A 20,767-nucleotide genomic window follows, 5' to 3' on the forward strand; every position below is an offset into this window, starting at 1 on the left:
GGCTCTGCAACTCGCTGCTTCCTCCCTCTCCCTCCCCGCCTAGGGAATGGTTTTAGACCACAATTCCCAATACAGCCCCACTTTGCACTTTAATCCCAAAGAGACTGGGGCACTTTGTGACCACAGAAAACTTGTCACTTCGTTACAATTCTGAAAAAAGAGAGCAAAAGGGTAATTCATAGTTGTTTTAACGACTTTGCATCCTTTCCCATAGAGGCAGCTTTCAGCTGTTAGGCACAAAGGACGCCAGCTTTGACATCTAACCCTGCGACGACAGGGGCAGCATTTTTCATAATGCTTTATCACAAGACTCTTCGCAGCCAGTTAACCCAATTAATCTTCCCACAGTAATTAGCCAGGTGCTGTACGACTCGCTTCCCTGTGGTCTCACAGCTCCGTTGTGTGGAGATGAACTATTGTGCCTCCCGACCTTGAAAGAATATTTCTAACTAATTAATGATTGTTAAGTGCTTGGAAAATGCACTTCGGAAATATGCTGGTGCTAATACGTCTGGATCTTCCACTGTACAGTTGCACTGTATGCAAGCTGGAAATCATTCTTGCCGTTTGTAAATCATATTAAGATGGATATGACCCTTTCTTTTCTCAACTAGGTATCCGTCCCTCCTTCCTTCCCCCATCACACATTTGTTCTTTGTCCATTTCTCCCAATCTGTGTGTTAAGCCACCTTTGGTGGTATAAGCCAGTGATTTCCTCCATGAGGTGAGACGTGTCATATGGGGTCTTTCCAGCCATATGGGCTCTAATGAGGCAAACTGAAAACTGCTATTGGCTGAACTACCAGTAAAAGAAAGATGGTTTTCTGTATGGTAAAGTGGTTTTGAAACGTTTTTCTTTTTTGATATGAACAACAGCAAGAAATATATTTTATGTTGCAGCCCAATATACTTACTAATATATATTTACATATATGTGTGTGTATTATATAGTTTGATGAAACAATACTTAATCTTTACTGTGTACAACGTTCTTGGATATCTTATATTCTATCCATTTTTCTAAAATACTAGTCATGTCAGATTAAACTGATTTCACCAATTTCTCACTAATTGATCCACTAATGAACTGCAGCCAGAGTTCAAAAAGCATTAGCATAGTAAAGAGGTCACTGGAGTGCTGGACAAGGGTCAGGAGACATGGGTCGTATGGCCAGCTCTGTCCAACTCCAAGATTCCTTTGCCAGACCTCAGTGTCCGCATATAAAATTAAGGTGTTTGTTTTCATATTTACCCTCAGAGTATTTCTTTCAACTCCTCTTCTGTGGAATCCCAGTATGGAAAACAGAGCCCTGGACTGGCCCGTGGCTCCTCCCTTAACTCAGATCCCCACCTCCACCCAAGCGGTGGAACACGATCTGAATATTACTGGACTAGAAATTTCATAAGTCCCTTCTAGTTCTGGCATGCAATGATTATTTTATTTCCTAGATAATAGATTTATCTAATGAAACACACCAGGTTTTACTTTCGTTGATTCTGAGCTAGGATTCTCAACTGAGAATCTCCAGAATCCATGGGAATTTTTGCTCTAGGACCATAGTTCTTTCCTGCTTCAGCTTATGCGTGTTCGTAGGCCTCGTGGGATAGACTTCCTCAGGGAAAAAGCGAGTTTGAAAGGCCTTCAGTAGATCTGTGAGCAGGCAGACATGTGAGGACGTTTATTTATGTCATTGTGTCTGCTATTTTCTTGACTCCTAAATTCAGCAGGTTCTTGGTTTTTAACATAGCTCGACTCATTTGGCTTACAGCTGGTAAAATGCAATTTTCTGGTTTTCAGAAAGTGAGGCTTTTCAGACTTATAAAAAGAGAAGCTCATAAGACTTCTTGAACATCAAATAGCTCTTACAAAACACCATTTTGATGAGTTAAGTGTAAATGAATCAGAAACATACGGATTAAATTTCCCTTGAAAGACACATGGGTTTAAAAATTAAGGGGGGAAAGTGCTTGGCAAGATGGATTTCAGGTTTTTGCCAAACCTCAAAATGTTTGAAAAATGGTTTGAGACATTTTTACTGAACGCAAAATGCCATGGAGTTCACCCATCCCAGACATAATAGCGAAATCTTTTTGACAACAACTTTATGACAAGAAAAAAGGCCTGTGGGGCTTAGCCATTTTCTCAATTCTCCTTCAATAACCACGCCCCACCCCCCCAAAAAAAAACATTTATAGGGCTAAGAGAACTGTCTGATTGACAAACGAAAGTTTCAAGTCAAGCAATTACCAGAAAATAACCCTACAACTCAAAAATACTTGGATTTTTTCCCCCATACTATCCAAAGACAATTATACCATTTTCTAAGTGGAATAGTACACTCTAGGGATATGCAGTATTTGATATATTTTATTGATTGGTGTCTAGAGCAATGCACGGTTATTCTAGTCATTTGTCTGACATTAAAATGCCAACTTCTTTGGAGATGGAAAAAAAAGTCCACTAAAAGCAAACAGATTGGGGGAAAATATTCATTGGTTTATTAAAACAGCCTCAGTGTGGAAATGCTATATATTATGGAGGCAGGGCATGGGTTGAGGTTTTCAAGTTGCTGGGAATGGTCTTGGAAACTTGAATTCTGTTATAGCTTCTTTATTTAATAAGCTTTATTAGAATTTCTCCACACTTCAGAATTCTTGCTGGCGTGAGGAAACTCAGGAGCAACATGTTAAGGACCCATGGACTGATTATCTTATGAGAGTTGTGCATCTTATGTATTTAATGCCCTCCAATTATTTTTTACTAGCTATTCTTGACAAAAGCTGGTTGGCCCCTTTACAGCCTCATTTTTCACATACAAAAGCACAGAAGGCGTCAGTTTTGAGCTAGCTGCAACACAGCAAGTGAGGGAAAGAGCTTGGATGAGAAGACTTGTGCCGGGCCATTTGCTCTGTGAAGCTACCTTGTCTCAGGCCCTTATTTCCTTTTCATGTTTAAACCAGGATGACCAAGGTTTGCTTGCCTGCTTCCTTCCTTCCTTTCTTCCTTTCCTTCTTTTCCTTTGAAAGAAAGGGTGCATTCAGTGACTGCCAATATCGATTTAGAAACCAGGGGACAACAATGTACTTTTCAAGTCAATGCAGACCAAAAAGAAAAGAACCGTCTTTAAATCTATTTGTTTTAACCTCATGCTGGAAATAATGGGAAAATCTATTTATTATCTCGTTAGTGCAGCATCTGACACAGTGCTTTGTGATAAGACCTTCTTCTCCAGGAACCAAAATTAATTTGTTGCAAAAAGAGTACCCAAAAGTCACAAGAAACACAGAAAACTACTTTCAGTACCTCCAATGAAAATACTACATAACAGTGGTTGTTAAAATATAAGCCCCCATCTCATGCCTATCTGTATTTATTGAGCACAAAGTAAGAAGTAAATGAGAACTAGAAATACTGGAGAGAAAACTCAGTTATAGCAACTTTCTGTCTTGGAAAAGGCTTCAGAATCAGAAAAAGTAGGGCCAAATTCTAGCTCCTTTTTTACCTTTTCCAAAGCAGCTTAATATAGGATAAATAGGGCCAAGAAGGGCTCCTTTGATTCTGAAAAATGCTGAGTCCCTGCCCAGAGCTCCCAGTGCCTCCCTCCCACTTACCCCAAATCTCTCTCCCCCTTTTGTTCCACTGCCCTCTAATTCAAAAGGGATTAAATTTGTGTACTACAGTCTATCAAATGGTTCTCTTAGTTTGTAACTCAGTCACCTACATGAAATATTGGAAAATCAGTTTAAAAAATTCTAAATGTATGTAGTTTCCAATTTGGCATCTACAAGGGGATCAGCCTCAATGGGATGCACATCACATAGCACGCATTTCTAGATAGGGGTAGTTATCATCCAAAGTGATTGTTCTCATCTCATGTTAAGCTATGAACAACAGGAATTATTTAATATCTTCTCCGCCTGTGTTGGCATCCTGTAAAAACCTGCCTTGCACAGATGGTTAACTTGACTTGGAACCCCTACCACCAATATCCCCTCTCCCTTACTCTCACACACACACACACGTACAGGAACACACACACGTGTGTGCACATGCAATGCAGGGCTAACTTCTCATCTTTCCTGGAGCAATTCTTGTGTCTCCTCTTCTAAGACCCCTCCCCTGAAACTCCCAGGGTATTAGATGTCTCTTGGGGGAGGTTCTCCCATTACACTCTGTGCTGACTTCCATGTCTGTTTCCCTTAATAGATGATGAATTTCTTAAGGGAAGGGATGATCTTTTATTCACTCTGGGCTCCCAGCATGGTTCCTGAAACATAGCAGGAGCTGAGTAAATGTCTAAAAAAATAAACGTAAAAAATAATTTTAGTTGTGTTTCTGCTGGATCCCATTTTTACTGAAGCCACAAAAAGTAGGTGGGACTGAAATTGCCCCTCTGCAGGCCCCATGGGCTCTCAGTCCTTGTAGAAAATTCAAGGAGTAAAATGCAGTGGAGTTTTTGCTCAGGTGATGAGCTTCCTGCTTGATTTCAACTTTCTCCCCTAACCTATGTTTATCTTGATGGTCTTATTTATATCTATTTCCTTTTGATAAAAATAGAAGCTCAAAAAAAGTGAATTTACCACACAACGGATGATACTTTTGACTCGTGCCTGAGTTCACAGAAATAGTTAAGATGCTGCCCTGCTTGTCGATATCCAGCTAGATGCTCATTTTCTGAGTCATCTGACTTCTGAGTTTTCACTTTTTTAAGAGTATAATTAAGATAGGTTCCCAGGGATTAAAAAAAAAAAAAAATCCGTGAATAAAGCAGACGGTCTATAGGTTGAGACCCATATATGGAGATTTGTGGGCACCTGACCAAATTGAGAGAAGCATTAGAGCTATTCAAAACCTACTGAAATGTCAACACATTTTTGAAAAGGGTCCATTAGGGATGCAAATGTGTGGTTCCTGATTATGATAAGCACTGAAAAGAAAACAGTGAAACCCATTAGGAGGTTTTGAGAACTTGGTTTTGAAGAGTGAGGAAAATAACTCCAGTTTCTGCTAAGGGCTGGGCTTCATTTCTTTCCCTAGCCCTTGTCTGCATTCTGAACCGACAATTCTCATGTTTTAAATGGCCCTAAAAATTCCTCCATTTTTGGATGAAGCCAATTAACTCTTCTGTAAATGGGCCAACTTTGAAATTCCATCCATGTCAGATAAAATTCATTTTAATAGGATTCATTCTGTGGATTATGAACTAAAACTTGTTTCTGTAAAGGATCTGACATTAGAAGCTCACTTCAGACTTTTGATGTGTTTTGGTTTGTTCTTGCAGGGGTTTTTCTTATAAAAGGTTAATTTTAATTCAAAATCTATAATTCTTACTATTAGTCTTCTACAAATCAACTCACACTAAGAGTATATCTCTATTTAATAATCATTTGGGGCTTTTCTGTGAAAATAACTGATTTATTTAATCAGAAAGACACCTTTGATTCTGGGTGTCTTGAGTTGTTCATACATGACATCAAATGATAGTCATAGTAATGGATAAATTGGGTCATAATTTTTGTGTAATCACTCTCAATGTAAAAAAAAATGTAATTGATTTTTCCATTTTCCTTGATCTGGAAGGAATTGTATCAATTTCCAGGACGTCATAAAACAAAATATTTAAAGTATGTTTCAAATAATAAAAAAAGAAATACTTAACTTAATAAAGATGTGGAATTCATTTGTGAAGAAAAACACTGGCTGTGGACCAATAGGCCAAAGGGTTTGCCAGAAGTCTGCAGTAGACAGCCATTCTTGTATGTCCACTCTCTGCCCCATCACTCCTGAGCTCATTCCATATTAAGAAAGTGAATTCTCTCAGCCATACTGGACTTTGAAATCCTTGCTTTTGTTTACTTTTTTTTTTGAGTAAAAAGACAGAAGATCTTTTTTCAATTTTTTGCCTTATAAGGAGAGCAGTCCAAGGCACTTAGAACTATAGTTCTTCATGCCCTATTTTAACTAAAGAGGTTTGCTTGGCATATATATTTTATACTTGGGAATCTTACATAAAAGTTACAGTTTTTGACCCTTCTGGAGAGCTTCAACAATTGAAACTATTGGCAAAAATGAAAAACCTTTGACTATTGTAAGAACAGTTGAATGCTTCAGCGTTAACCTAAAGCAAAAATTATAAGCCCTGGAATGAACATTTCCATTTGGCATTTTAGCTTTTTGTGTTTGTGAAGAGAAATAGCCTCAAGCTTCAGAAAGGCAGAAAGATCTATTACTAATAGCATATAGGCGAATACCCTGGTACTCACTTATGTTGAATCGATCCTCTTAACTTCTAGAAAACTTTCCAACTGTGTTATGATATTCTCCTTTCTCTACCATCCAAATGGAGCAGAATATTCCAGAAAGTAAGCACAGGTTTTCCCAACGGTCAAGAGAAATCAGAATGACTTTACCTCTGGCAGTGAAAAGATATGTAGCCCCTGCCATCAAGGAGGTATGAGTCTAATGGGAGAGATTGACACTAAATAAATAATCATACCCATGAAAATATTATTAGAAATAGCATGAAGGAAAAATACACAGAGCTACACAACCCTTTATTTATTTATTTTGGTGAGGAAGATTCACCCTAAGCTAACATCTGTTGCCAGTCTTCCTCTATTTTGTATGTGGGATGCTTCCATAGCATGGCTGATGAGTGGAGTAGGTCCACACTGGGGATTTGAACCCATGAACCCCGGGCCACCAAAATGGAGTGTGCGGAACTTGAACCACTCGGCCACGGGGCCAACCCGGCACAACACTCTAAATTAGAGGCACCTATAATTTGGGAGTTAGAAAATTCTAAGAAAGTGATATTAAACTGAGACTTAAAAGATGAATAAGAGTTGGTCAACAAAAGAGCGGATGGCTAACCATTCCAGGCAAAGGTGATGGCATGTAGTAAAGCCTTGGGATACAAAGGAGCTTGGCATTCTTGGAAGTGAATGAAAGCCAGAGTGGATGAAACATCCAGTCAGGTGGGAAAGTAGTACTACAGATATCAAAGAGATAGAACATTTAAAGGATGATTTTACTAAATCCTAAATGCTGAGGAAAGCCATGGAAAAATATTAAGCAGTGAAACATCATGATTAGATTGTTGGTTCATGAAGATCATTCTAGCTGCAATGCAGAGATTGGATTGGAAAAGAGCAAAAGTGGAGGTAGAAACTCCAGTTTTTCCAGTGAGCGAAGATAGTGTTTTGGACTAGGGTCTTGGCAGTGGGGTTGGAGCCAAGTGGATGAATTCCAGGTCTATTTTGAGAGTGGAGTGGATAGAAGTTGGTGAATGATTGGAAGTAGAGGATGAGGGATGTCAAAGTTAATGCCTGGATTTCACTAATTCACTGCTATCAAATATATTTAAGGAAATATAGGACACTTTCTAGGGAAAAGGATCTAAAGATGAGGTACTGTGTTAGAGTTCTCCAGGGAAACAGAACCAACAGAACATAAATATACATATATATATATATATACATAAAATGAGATTTATTATAAGGAATTGGCTCACATCAATTATGGAGGCTGAGAAATCCCATGATCTGCTGTCTGGGAGACCCAGGAAAGCCAGTGGTGCAAATTTTAGTCCATGTCCAAAGGCCTGAGAACCAGGAACACTGATGATGTTAAGTCTCAGTCTAGGGGCAGGAGAAGACTGATGTCCCAGCTCAGTCAGTTAGGCAGAGAGACAGAGAATTCAACCTTCCTTCCCCTTTTTGTTCTATTCAGGCCCGCAACAGGTTGGATGGTGCCCACTCACCCTGGGGAGGGCAGTCTGCTTTACTCAGTTCACCAACTCAGATGCTAATCTATTCCAGAACCACCCTCACAGACACACCCAGAAATAATGTTTAACCAGATATCTGGCCATCTTGTGGCTTAGTCAAGTTGACACATAAAGTTAACCATGCCAGACACCACAGACAGGATCATCCACAGGGCTCAACATAGGCATGGGGGAATGTTATCTTAGGTCTTTAACAGGTGGGCTCAGGTAGCATTTACTACTCGGTAGTGAAAATGTTTTTCCTGGCAACTCACAGACTTGGAGGATTTTTGTTATTTTCGAAATTACCGGTTGAGACTCAATCCCAATGGGCCTGATGGCACCACACTGAAAAGACAGAACTGCTTACCTGGGACCTCTCCTGCCACTCCTAAAGGATGTTATTCTGTTTAATAATAAATGAATACTAGTGCACAAAAGAGTGAAACCTTTATTTCATGCTAATTAAAAGGATCATTTTTCACATGTGAGAAGAAATTACCCTCTCTCCTACCTCTCAGGACTGCTGGTTCCTGCTCTACTTTGCTTAATATTACCTGCATTCAGGGACCTTTGCAACCTGCCTTTTGTTTAAGGAAAGGGAATGTCCAAGAGAGGCCAATGATGAATTACCCATTTGTCCCCAGCTTTGAGGAAAACCCACTCATAACTGATGTGCTGCTTCCCGGAAATGAGTAGTTCTGGGCCTCTCCGTAAGTCAGGTATTCTTGATCGTTTCTATTCATATAACTTTAGAGCTGAAAAGGTCCTTGAAGATTCTTGGCTCAGCCACTTTATTTTGTACATGAAGACCTGGAAACTCAGAGGTCTTGAGGACACAGTCCAAGATCACCAGGCAAACCAGTGGTTGAGGCAGTGACATTCTTGCTGGGGTTTTCGGAATCAAAACCATAGGGTAAAGGGCTCAGTTATTTCACTGTGTCTTTTTTTGATCTTCAGATTGACACATCCTGAGAAAATACATTCAGTCTTCTGTTCTGGTGAGCGACTGAGTTTCAGGGGCCTGAGGAGAAAGCAAGCTGTTGTCAATGAGCAGTGAAGGGACTTCTTGGGGAGCAGTCAGCTTCTGTGAGCAAGCAGAATGTGGTGCATGTCCTTTAAATGTATTGTCAGTCACTTTCCATTTCTATTTCTAGTAGGAAGTTACTGTCGATAGCTAAAATTGACATTTATTGTGCCCATAACCCTACCACAAATTAAAATCAGACCCCAAGTCCCTCTGGGAAAGATGTTTATTAAGCTGTAGGAAGACATCTGAAATGATACCAAATTACAGTTTAAACTTGAAACCCCAAATACCACATTTGTTTGGGAGTAGGAATAGGACTGTCTGGGGAATAATATGGGAAACTGAGCAAGTCACTCTCTTTGGCAAAACGCAAGGCCACCAGGGAAGGGAAAAGTACCCTAGAAGAGATGCTTTGCATGTAAGCCCCCGTGTGGCTTTTAACTAATCATTTAAGCCTAAACAAAATTTCCTTCAGAAAGAACTTAAAGGAAAAGTAAGCCCTTTAAACTTCGTGCCTTTAAAGAACAGACACAGATGTTCCAATGGTACTTATAAATACACTGAGAAGGAGGTTGAAAGAAATATAGTAAAACAAGTCTATCAAAATGCAAACCTGCATTCCAAGGTTTGACCCGGCCGATATAGACAAAAGTGTGTTTGGGACCAAAAGTCTTTATATCACTTTGTAGCATGTAAATGTCTGTGGGTGTTTGTGTGTAGTGGGTATGTTCATGCACATAGTACGGCCACAATCTCAATCTCAGAACCTAATGATAGAACCAACTCAGTCCACAGGGAAGCTAGCTATACAGTCATGTGCTGCATAACGATGTTTCAGTCAATGACGGACCACATATGCGACAGTGGTCCCATAATATTAATAGCATACAGCCTAGTTGTGTAGTAGGCTATTCCGTCCAGGTTTGTGTAAGTACACTGTGATATTCACACAATGATGAAATCATCTAATGACGCATTTCTCAGAACAGGTCCCCGTCACTAAGCAACACATGGCTGTACTCAGTGGCTTCTCTGTGTGTGTGTCCAGCCCACGAGTAGCTTTGAAAATAGCAAAGCCTGGTTGAAAAGCTCTGTGAGATCTTGGATACAAACTGCAGAGTAAATGCCAAGTATCATTATTATGAACTTTATTGCTATTATTTTATTAAATGTTTCAGATTAATATCAACTTAGCTTCATGATAAGTGCTCCTGCAAAGTGGGAGAACTTGAAAGGTAGCTCAGGGAAGGTTGCACAAGGAGGACACACAAGTTTCCTAGAAACTTCACCCCTCCCGCAATCCCCCTTGCTCAAGTCAATGATAAGTTGGCTTTGCCTTCAAGATAGTGTTTCAAGTTATCATGACCCTTAAAAAGAGGCCTGTCACAGATGTTAGCTCAGGGCCAATCTTCCTCACCAAAAAAAAAAAAAAAAAAGAGGCCTGTCGTGGATCTCTCCCGGGGCTACTGCTGCCAAGAAATGAGAGATGATGTACAATGAGGTAACCTCATTAAGTCATTCAGCAAGCCTTTACAAGGCTACAAATGTGTGCCGAGCTCGGTACTCTGTGATACTCTCCCTCCAATCTAGGGAGAGACTGGTACATGATGTGAGAGCGCATAGCAGGGACCAGCCTGACCTGGAGAAATCAGAGCGGGTTTCCCCGAGAAGGTGATACAGCAGGATATGCCAGGGCTCACAGTGATAGAAAAGACCCTCAGAACCCTCAGAGAGGCTCCAAGTTTCTGGGTCTTTTTCCCAAACTACTTCACTCTAAAATTTAGAGCAATATACCTTTACTTTGTATTTTAAAATGACACTAGCAATAATTTTATTTTGTAAAATAGATTCATCATCTCTTGAATGGAATATACATTGCTCATTTTCTGAGGGCCCGGCACACACAAAATATTATCTCATATATGATTATCAAATCATCCTCACGCCGTACCTATGAAGGGAGTATTATAACCCTGTTTTTGCCAATGAGAAAACAGAGAAGTTAAATGACTTGCGCAGATTACACACTCGTTATCTGTGGCAGAGCCAGCAGGCTGCCCAAAGCCTATGCCTTGTCAGACACACAAGGCTGCTTTATTCGATTTCCTGGTTAATGATGGCAGCCAGCATTATCTCTATCATTTCTGTCAGCCACTCGGACTGGAATAAGTGAAAATAATGGACCTAATTTAGGACTAGGAGAGGTCTGCCTGTTCCTCCTCCTCCTCCCTAGAAACCATGCCAGCCGGGGACGAATCTATTTTTTAAGAGCCTAATAAGAGGAAATTCCAAAACCTTAGTAAGCCATTTAATTGTTTTACACTATTCATTTTTTGGGAGATAGTCTTCCTTCTGACTGAAATCTCATGTGCTGCTGTTTTATTATTGTTATTCTTCTGCTTCAGTTGGGTTTGAAAGTAAGTGATCACCATTCTCTGAATATAGTAATTTGGAAGCTTGAAGATCATTATCGTCATTTCCCCATCTTCTTGTTTTCATTTACTTTTCCATTTAGGTTTTCCCTCTGGCCTTTTAGTGTTTTTCTGTGCCTCTTTGGAATTTTTTCCAAGTTCTCTCTACCTTCCCCTTCTTCCTCCCCTAACGATGGTCAGCCCTTACCTGACAAGGATTTCTTAGAATCTCACATTCTATCCTATGGTTTTTGGTTATTTGATGACAGCCATGGTTTAGAATTTGTAGCTGTCTATTAGGATGTAACCTAGTGAAGAGATTGCTAAACCTTGAGTCAGTGCCTCTTTCCTTCTCTGTTTCCTTGGAGAAGAAATTACCCTCTCAGCATGTCTAATGCTAATGTTACTTTAGCATTAAGAATAGAACTTTAGAAATCAGGCTTTTAGCAGCATAAGGTTGCATAGTCCATGCATGTCGTTGCAGCTGCCCTAAGCCACTCCTTCTGTATCATGGACACATCCTCTCCCTGCCAGTATATCTGTGGAGCTAATAATTTTTAGCGCCTCCTCCTAAAGAGCTGAAATAATGCTGGCGAGTGGCTAGGTGGAGAGTGTCATAAATTTGGCCTCCCAGGAGAGGTATTTGAAAACTGCCTAAGAGACCCTGCCTTGAGATTCAAGAAGAGGTTAGATAAAGACATTAGTGAGGATGACCTAGTGCGGAACCTTGCAAAATGCAAGGATGAGTAAAGGTTGCCCAGATGATCTTTTCAAGACCTCTTCTGTCTTCGCTGAAGTCTTTTGCAGTTGGAGCTTTTGTCGTTCAGCTGCAAAATTAAGCTGTGTATTTGGAACTTAGGTATTGGGGGATTGTGCTGGGTGTGGATTCCACCACAAATTACTGATGAAAATATGATGACTGAGAGGCTGAGAGTCCAGAAGAAACCAAAACAGAATTGCTGACGTAGAGTTAGGTGGGAGGGGGGTGGGTGGCTGGAAGCTCAGAGAGCTCTCTGCCTCTGTAGAACATCCAGGCAAGTGTGTTAGTGAATGTTTTCGTGAATTATTCATTTATGGTGAATGAATGCAAGCAGGAATCACCTTGTAAATGACAAGGCTCATAACCAGAGGGCTACTTATTTGTCCTTATGAAGCGAGGAGGAAGCTTATTAAGAACTCACAAACAGGAAGAAATTTTACCTCTAGATATGTCTCTACAAAGAATTTTTTCCCCAACCAGCCAGATATCTATCACTTATTTAGCCTGCATTCAAAATCATCTTTTATTTTATGTCTTTTGATGTGCATTTACTTGCCTTTTCTAAGTGTAACTTTATGAATAATTGATGCAACTGAGAAGTTATTGGCTAACTGAAAAACCATCTCTTCATGTTTTTAAGTCTGACCCATGGCTAAAGCCAAACTGTTCAGGCATTAGATCTTTTATAAAGGGTCTTTATAAAGAGCCTTTAGCTCTTTACAAGGAAGAAAATATCAGATTTTGAAAATGGGTTTTTTTTCCGACAATAGTACATCAGAAACCAATCCAGCCATGTTTTTGGTTAACTTAAAGGAGTCAGGCTGACTGCATGACTAATTCAGATTAGTGGTGCAGAAATCCGTCATTAAAGATGAAAAAAAAAGATCGATTCAGTAGTCTTAACAGAATGGCCATAAATTCGCATCTTCCCTCATGAACTATTGCTCTCTCTGTTTAAAACACTTAAAAGCACTAGGCGTCTCCTCTGCCTTAGCAGATGCAGCGTATATGCTATAAAACCTAGCAGAGGCTCCAGCAGGATGCAGCACTGTTAGCTGTATTACATTTTATTACTGCTATCGGCTCTCTCGCAGCCAGGCTTTCATTTAAAGAAAAAGAAGTTACATTTCCAAGATATTAGATACTACATCTTTAAAATAAAGCCATCAGTAGTACAAAGTTGATTTAAAAAGAGGCCCAAATTTATCTTGCATGGTAAATTTAATTTCCAACGCCCCTGGTGATAATGATTCCAAAAGTGTTCTTGTCAATATCGATAATGAGAAATGGGATGTTTAGTCAACCATGGTGTGGGTGTAACTGGTACCCCCAAGCCCAGAGCTCTGAACATTATAAAGTGCAACCTTATTGCAGGGCAGGCATCCAATTTTTAAAACATTGTATAGATTGGAGACAGATGAGCGTCTCTGAATTATTCTTGGCCTTTTCTTATGAAATGCCTAAAATATAATTTCAAATGGAAATTAATTTAACTGATGCAAAAACAAATGGGCCTAGAACTCATCTGAAAGCTTGAATTTAATCTAAGGGGCACTGATAAAAAGTACAGATTACCTTGGGGGTAACCATTTATGCTTTTCAAGAACAAAAACGGGTTATATTAGGCTGTTAATGTAAATTGGAGTTTCACTTATGACTTGTAAATCAATTAAGTTCTTCTCATCAGTTAGCAAAGATAATTTACTGAACACTGTTCTTGCAATATCCATTGCTAGTCAAGCGATCCTTGATATCTATGTTTTCATTAATTCAAGAAATATTTATTAACACCGAGTAGGTACCATGCACTTTCTTAAGTTTCAGAAGTATCTGCACTGGTAAACAAAGCAGACACAGTCTCTGACTTATGAAGTTTACAGTCTAGGTGGGAGCAGAGACATATTAAAAGTCACTGAAAATCAATGAAGAATTATAATTAGGAAGCTGAGATGGTAAACTCCAAGACACCATGAAACACATCTATTTTGCTGATCATTGTATTGTCACCAACTGGAAATTTGTAAATGGATTATTATGCAAATGACCTAACTTGCCAAACCAGTTTTCTGCTCTGAAATGGGAGTACACAGAGCCTGATATGTATTAGGTGCTTAATCGATTTTTGATGATCGATTGATTGATTGAATAAGTGATGATAAGTACTACTAGGGAAAAGTACAGGATGCATTGAGAGCACTCTAAAAAAGGCCGTTACCTGGTGTGGATGCCCAGATAAGGTGGTGAGGATGACTTATGTTCAAGGCTCTGTGGCAGGAAGGAAGATGGCGCTTCCAGGACTCTGGAAGAAAGTCACTGTGGTACGTGAATGGAGCCCAGGGCCGGGAGCTGAGGAGGCAGTGGTGCAAGGCCTTGGAGCCATGTCAGTTCTCTCACAGGGAGATGGGCTTACTCATCTTTCCTGAGATGGAGCACTGGCTGTTTTGCATTGGCTGTTTCACTAGCTTTTTAGGACAGGGTGGCAGCTAGGCGCAAGGCAGAGGATAAGCTATAGATGCTAAGACAGATTCTCTTCCTGGACACCCAAATGTAGATGTCACCAAAGGCGGAGAACAGTTCTTTCAAGGAGACTCTAGATCTTTAGCAGAGGTTCTCCTTTGAACCTAGGAAAGCTTTGAAATGGAAAATACATATTTTAATTGAATTCTGCTGATATTTTGGTGCTTTTTCTCAGGCCAAATATTTCTACTTCTTTGTCTCAAATTCCTCATTTGTTAAAAGGGGAAATGTTGTATTTCCCATGCAACTTCAGGAGCTTGGTGGTGAGACGGTGCAGAACATGAGCTTCTTCAAAAAAGGAGAGGGGTAATGTGATGTCTTTAAAAATATGGGCCAGATAGCTTTCTTGTTCTCCCAATTATTACTTCTGTTGGATTTTTGTCATTGTTTTCAAGAAAAACAAGATTCTGAGGACTGATCTCTGGGGAACTAGTTTGGTTCCATTTTGAGGAAATATTTTCGAGAGTCCTTTCTGAGAAATAATGTGAAGTCATTTTGAAATTCTGTAAAATTGTGGGTGAGAGGAGTCCATTTGCCTCCATAGAACGGTTTGGAAATCTAAAACTGATGGTTTTTTAAAGAAATATCTTATATATGCAGGGGGTTTTGAGCATTTTTATATTTGTTAGATTGTAGTTTTTTAATTAAAGCTAAGGATTGGTGTTCTCTAAGATCCCAGTCTTAAGCCATAGTTTCTTGATTGAAGTATAGTGATTGATCTGTTGTTTAATCAGTTTTTCAGAATAATAATAATCATATAACAAAAACAATAACAACTAATTTTATTGAGTATATTCAATATATTTAGTATGTAGTAACTCATTTAATCCATGAGGTAAATATCTCTATCATCTTCATTTTACAGATGAAGAAACTGAGGCACAAAGAGGCCAAGTAACTTGCCCAAGGTCACACAGCTAGTAAGTGGCAGAGCTGGGATTCCAAGCTAGGGAGACAGTCTTCTGAGCCCATGTCTTTACTACCCCATTTTACAATGTAATTATTACCTACGGAAGAAATGAACTATATTGTCTTTCCTTTCACATTCTACTTGATTATCCTGACAATTTGCTTTCTTTACAAAAACAGAAATTTTTAAATGCCCACTAGGAGAAGAAAGAGTAAATAAGCATTTCTCATTACACACTGCCTTCTCTTAAGATTTAAGAGTTTGTATTACCCTCTTTAGCTCTTCAGTCTCACATCCCAGGTAAAAACTACTTTGCCAAGTTAGGCCACAAAACTTCATTTAAGAAGGTCCAAAGGGAGCACACATTTCTTTCATAAGCAAGTACAAAGATAGTGGGCAATGTGCTTTCTCTAGTCTGGGCGTGGAATGATGCTACATTTAAATGACAAAGAAGTGTGGGCCCCATGGAATGTATCAAGTTCTTTTTTAGCATCTTCTCTCACTTTTCAGGGACGCTTTATGTGTGTGTGTGTGAGGAAGACCGGCCCTGAGCTAACATCTGCCAATCCACTTCTGTTTTTGCGGAGGAAGACTGGCCCTGGGCTAACATCCGTGCCCATCTTCCTCCACTTTATATGGGACGCTGCCACAGCATGGCTTGACAAGCGGTGCGTCAGTGCGCGCCCGGCATCCCAACCGGCGAACCCCAGGCCGCCGCAGCGGAGTGAGTGCACTTAACTGCTTGCGCCACCTGGCCGGCCCCGAGGGACACTTTCTATTTGGAGTTTATTCACGTTTCAAATGAAGTCTTGACATTAAGAAGTGCAGTACTGGCTCAATTTCATTTACTGTAGACACTGACCACCTACTGTGTGCCATGTGCTGGGTTAAGCACTGTGGATACATCAGTGAGCAGTGAAGAACACCCTTATTGTTTTTTTTTTAGATTTTATTTATTTATTTTTTCCCCCAGAGCCCCAGTAGATAGTCGTATGTCATAGCTGCACATCCTTCTAGTTGCTGTATGTGGGACTCAGCCTCAGGATGGACGGAGAAGTGGTGCCTCGGTGCGCACCCGGGATCCGAACCCGGGCCGCCAGCATCGGAGCGCGCGCACTTAACCACCAAGCCACGGGGCCGGCCCAAGAACACCCTTATTGTAACGGAACGTGTAATCTCCCTAGATTAAGAACATCTCATTTTCATTTCAAGTCCTAGAATCTGAATTTTAGAGTTTCAAGGGATTTCAAAATGGCCTATAATCCTATCCATTCATTAGACAGATGACGAAATACAGAGCCCAAAAGTTAAGACGGTCTCTTCCTTGAAGTCAGAAACTCGAATAGCAGTGGCACCTGGGTCTCCTGCTGCCTGCTAACTCTGCTTTCCATTTTTTTTGCTTTAAAGCATTTTTTATTCAACCACCATCCGCACCCCACACATACACCAAGTCCTTTTGTTGTTATTTTTTATTCCTTCAAGATTTCTTAGATATGGTCTGATTTCAATGCTCACATTGATCTTCCAATTCTCTAACCTTATTTTTTCATCATTTGCACCTTCCCTTTTCCTGACCGTATACCTGGCAGATCTGTCAGTCCTGAGAGTTTAATAGGCAATCTCGGGGTGCCATGGATCTTTTGAAGACCTGGAAAAGGAAAGCAGTCTGCGGTCGCCCTCCTGACACCTTCCAAACAAGAGCGCTGGCTCTTAGCTCCTTAAAGATAGTTGGGCTTGTCCAAGGGCAAGGAAGACCAGCAGACACAGCCCTAGATTTTTAGACACCCCTAGACTGGAAAACGTTCTTTAGGGGAAAAAATGAGGACATGAAATCGCTTACTGCAGTGCCTATCATTCTGTTAAGGACAGTGAAAGCACGGTCTGTCATCCTTGACATTTTAATTGAAAGAAAAGCTTACACAGATTTCAGCCGTAAGCAGTATGTTTATACAAGCGTATAAAGAGGAATAATCTGTCAGGTTGGAAAACTCTTAATGCTACGGGACTCAGTTTAGTAATTGAACAATCCAACATGAGCTCACACATCTTACCTTGTTCCATGCCTCAATAATTTTTAGTAGAAATACTTTACCTAGAGGCATACGGTTATTAAAAAGGAGGCTCGGCTTGCTCAAAGTCTGGAATTATTAGCTCATGGCAACAAGCCTGCACTGGAGAAAGACTGTTGGGTCTTTGTTTTCACAACTTTACTGCAATTTGCCATCTTATTTTCAGAGTCTAACTGATGTGTTGTTTGGGAAGTTGTGTTTTGTTTTTTTTTTTTAAAGGAAGAAAACATAATTTCACACGGATGAGTGACTTCTCATGTTAGCAGTATTGCAGAATTTTACTGCTTCATGGAAAGTCTGGGGAGCAGTGTGAATATCAAAGGAAATGGACTGTGAATTTATTTTAGTATAAAAAATCAATAATAACTTAGTTATAGGAGCCATCAAGGTGTGATGGGGGAAGCCCTATTTTGCAAGTTGAGTATGTGTCTTGCTTCTTTTTCATGACCCATACGACCTTGGGCAAAGTTAAATGTTTCTGAGTTCAGCTCACTCCTGAGTAAAATGGGAATAATATGACCTACCTACCACATTGCATTGTTTCAAGTCACGTGAACGTGAAAATACTTTGAAATAATGAAGCCGTGTACAAGGGCAATATAAAAAGTTTTATGCACTTGCAATGTATTAAATGGTAATTATTTCTATATAGACAAAGGGAATTAGACAATTAATGAAGTTATTCTGATGCCCACTCTTGCTTCTATAATCTGAATGTTCTGGACAAATGATTGTTTCTTGGGCCAAGCTACGTAATTACCTCAGTGTAGTCCTTTGCATACCCAGTGATGGGTGGGCACAGATTTTTATGCACAAAAAAAGCATAAATTTTGTGCTTTTAAAAGCACAAGCCAAAAGCCTAGAAAACAGCATTGGTTTTGTAGGTAGGGAAATTACTTACAGAATCTGTGTAAAACAATAATTCTAAATTATTCAGAATCTAAACATACAGGGTTCTCAAATAACTATTTTCCCCTCCAAGTATACATTGCTAATTGGTCTGATTGGCATCATTAGGTAATTATTATTATAATCCCAAGGGAACCCGGTACCCTGAAGGATTTTCTTAATTAATGAGGGAATACTTGATATGTTAAAATCTAGTAGATGTGTGCACAGTGGGGAAATAACTGACCTAATAAGAACATTGAGTTAAATGAAACTTACCATTCCCCAGATATTCTGTACAACTGGGAGTTTTCCGTAGTATGGGGAAGAATGAAAACTTGATTTAAATTTAATTACTTTTGCATCTCCATTCGCATCACCATTAAGTTGTTTAATTGATTTATTTTTTAAAAAGAATCCATCGATAAAAACTGATAACCAAGATTGTTATTAACATGTCATATTGGAAACAAAATGTAAATGATGATAATATGTTGCCATTTGTTTATAAGGATAGTATTACAAATCAACACAATAAAATGTTTTTAGTTGTCTTTCCTATAGCAGTTTTTGCTTGTCCCTAACTATCTATACTTAAAGCATTCCCCCTGGTGACTAGGGAAACAGACATATGGTAGAAGGCTGTAGGTATGTATATATGTATAGATGATATATCTGTATGTATACATGTATGTATGTACATCTATCTATGTGGATGGATATTTGGATATATAGATGAAAGATTAGCTCTCTATAAGGATGCTCTCAATGAATCTTTCTCATTACGAAATTGGGGAGTTAAGACTTTTAATTTTGTACTTAGAGGAACTAACCATTATTAAACAAGATATTCTTTGATACATAGCTGTTTTCTTTTCAGTAAATGTCCCAAACAAAATATTAAGACTGGAGAATATAAAAACAAACATTGTCTGTTGACTGGGCCACATTCTATACCTATCTGACTCCTACCTCTGAATAAGACTTTAAGACCCAGTGAAGTTACAACCTACTATAGAATTTTGGAGCAATTGAAACCAGCAGTTTCCTATAATTCTAAAAGCAGAAGGGCCTTCAAACGCCCTACTAATCCTTATTGTTAATCCATACGCCAGAGGTCCCCAGGGCACATGTCAAGAAATACCCATTGTACTTCATTTGCTTTTCTGAAAACACTCATTTCATTGTTACAAGCTACTTTCATTAGCCTGTCTCATAGACGCATTCTATTAATAAAACTGGGTGTAATTTGTGTATATCTACATAAACTCTGTGTAAAGGTTTTATATTCTTTTATATTTTCATACCTACAACTTCCTAAACATATAAATATTGACTAATTTATGACTAATCCTTCTGTGATGTGTGACTGTGATAGCTAGCTGTATTTCCAAAGAAGCTGTCAGGCAAAAAGAGTGGAAAACTTAATCTTCTTTGGAATTATAACAGCAATGCGAAGAAGAACATGTTGGCGTTCTTTCCCCCATTCCAGTCTCCCACTTCTCCATGAGTCACCCATGGGAGGCAAATGGTTCCAAAAAGAGCCTCCTCCTGCTACTCCGCTGGGGCTCCGGACGGGGCTGTCTTTCCCTGAAGCACAGGAAGGCGTTGGCCTGCACAGAAGGTCTCTGTCTGCAGTCATGACCCAGCACGTAGCATGAGGGAATCTTTTTTTTTTTTTAAGAAAATGCATTAATTCTGGAAGCACTAGTTTCTTTCATGGCATTCTGGATAAGACGATTTAGCATGGAAGACTCAGAGGTCCCGAGGGGTATTTGTTTATTTGTTTCACTTTATTTGTTTGTTGTGAAGTCTTTAATTTAATGGTTTAACATTTATACAGCTCCCCAGAGCAAAAGCATCAGCAGATTGAGAATTTAGCCGAGGAGGTCACTTGATTGCCATTTTTAATAAACACAAATAATTCCCTTTTCCCCTCAGCCCCACATTCCCTGGCTCATTAAATCAATTTAAGGCCCTTAAAAATTTTCTCTGGCAAATTGAAGCAAAAGCTCAAACTGTGTACTCCCCCGAGGAATGCTTACCCAAGTCCTGCAGGTCAGGCCAAAATCAGTTTCTGTCCAACAGCCTAACACCTCGAGTTATTGTGAAATGAAGGATTGGTGACTGGGGGCTGGGCTCTGGACTTGCCCGAGAAAGGCCGGCTACAGTGCCACGAACCTCAGTCCGGCTGCTTCGGTTCGTGTCCTGGCTTTGTTTTTTTTCCACTCACAGTGAAGAACTATGAAAAAGTTGAAACGGATTTCTATTGGGAATTCATGAATGAAGTTGGCTCTGCAAATCCAGATAGTGCAAGTGTATCCAGGGCAAAGCTAGGAGGGCTTCCATGCAGAGGTGTGGGAAAGTATGGATAAAACAAATGTACACAGATCTCAGGCTCTAAGATCCTCCA

General features: G+C 39.7%; 1 protein-coding gene across 2 annotated transcripts in view; it reads left to right on the top strand.

Moving 5' to 3' along the window:
- The window catches only part of CREB5 (cAMP responsive element binding protein 5), a 390,264-nt gene that overhangs the window by 268,470 nt on the left and 101,027 nt on the right, over window positions 1-20,767 (top strand). The window lies entirely within an intron of this gene.

This window comes from Ceratotherium simum, chromosome 1 (assembly GCF_057802395.1).
Source record: "Ceratotherium simum simum isolate JZ-2026a chromosome 1, ASM5780239v1, whole genome shotgun sequence".
In the NCBI taxonomy this organism is placed as follows: domain Eukaryota; kingdom Metazoa; phylum Chordata; class Mammalia; order Perissodactyla; family Rhinocerotidae; genus Ceratotherium; species Ceratotherium simum.